Genomic DNA, 1846 nt, shown 5'->3' with positions numbered 1-1846 from the left:
ATATGCATTCCAAATATATAACAATTATATCACTATTGTCATCCTAATAATTTATTGAATCTAAATCATCATTTAATTCATTCTTGTAATATTTTTCTTGCATTCATTTGTATGTGGATTTTCTTGACATAATTATAAAGCTTAACAAGGATTTATTGAGAGACTTAGATCTCACTTTAGATTTGGAGCTTTGTCCTTTTTCTTATTTTTTCTCTTTGCTTTGTCCTTTTATCTTCCTCTAATAACCAATGCCTCCTTTAAAAAAAATAGTGTTTTTTTTGTTTTAACTCCTCCAAGAATAGAGAGCCTACTATTTATTCAAGCTTCAACTTAGTGTAGTACTACTAGTTGCGATTGCTAAATCATCCCATGATTCTAGCAAAGAACACAACAAAGCAGTACATGTATTGACAAGTTCATAGATATAACTTACTGTGTGAGGGAAAAAGCGAGACTAGGTTATCATGTCCTAATCCTACCTCTTGTCACACATTACGGAATACGAAAGAGCTTAGAGGTATCACACAATTGGCTACTTCTTTTTGTGAAAGAGAGAGCCACGGGCTACCTATTAGGGTTTCTATTCCTTTGTTGTAATTGAAAGGTAAGATTATGCAAGTCCAATTCCTAACCCTAAAATGCAAGTATGAACTAATAACAAGATTGCAGAATTGAACTTAAACAATGGAAAGTTGTAAATACAAAGATAAGACAAGAATGCAAATGCGTACCCGGAGTCAAAATATGAGTGGAAATGTTCGGGACGGGGGCGCGAGCGCCACTGTCCTGATTCTGCACCTGAAACTACACCTGAAACCACTGTTTTGCACTTTGGAAAACTGTCTGAAATGTTGTCTGTCAGGAGGACCAGGGCGCCCAGTGCCTCTGTCCTAGGGACCAGGGCGCCCAGCGCCTCTGTCCCAGGGACCAGGGCGCCCAGCGCCCCTATCCTGACAGGACCAGGGCGCCCCATGCCCCTGTCCTGGTATTCTGCTCTGCAATTTGGTGTGGGCTGCTGTCTCGACCTGCTTTTTCCGAATTTACAACCTGCGGCGTCGTCCGAGTCTCGAAACCTGCACTTATATCTGAAAAAGGTGTTTGGGCGGCTATATAGGGTTTTGCCTTAGTCAAACCCCTGCTTCGGTGATTTCCACCTCCATGAATAGCCAAGTTGTATTGTAAAAGTAATGTGTGTGCAGACCTTGTGTGTGTGCAAGATCTAAAATGCAAGTAAGCAAACTAGAGCAACCTAGAAAGTAAACCCTAATTGCTTTTTAATGATAATGTAAATGCTCTAAATCAAGATGGAAAGTGATCTAAAGCATGGATAAATGAGATATTGAAGCTTATGCAAAGACATGAAAACAATATGAAATCATACCCAACCCTCAAGGGAGGAGTACAAGCCAATCTTCAGTCGGTAATCTCCTATTGCTCTTCAATGTCTTCCAAGCCCTAAATGGATGAATGGAATTGATAAATGCTTGATAGAGGGATGTTGAATGTTGTTGAAGTCTTCAAAGATCTTCTCTTTCGCTGCATATGAGGTTCCTGAAAACCAAAATTCAGATCCCTTCAAATGAAGAAAGAGAGCTCTTATGTATGAACCCTAGGTCGTAATTTCGTCTTTTGGCCGACCTAGAGATTGAATCTCCCGCCAATTTCTTGGGGTTAAGCTTTATTTTATGATTGGATCGCACTCCTAAAATTTCGGGAAAAATGTCCGGGACTGTGTGCACTCCGGGCGCCACGGTCCCGACAACTTTTCACCAAATTTTCAGGGCCGTCAGATATGATGATTTTAGAGAGAATCCCAAAGTTATAGGTGATTTCGAGATGTTTTGAC

This window comes from Cryptomeria japonica, chromosome 2 (genome assembly GCF_030272615.1).
Source record: "Cryptomeria japonica chromosome 2, Sugi_1.0, whole genome shotgun sequence".
NCBI classification, from domain to species: Eukaryota; Viridiplantae; Streptophyta; class Pinopsida; order Cupressales; family Cupressaceae; genus Cryptomeria; species Cryptomeria japonica.
The sequence above is the reverse complement of the archived record's forward strand: the minus strand, read 5'-3'. Positions refer to the sequence as shown.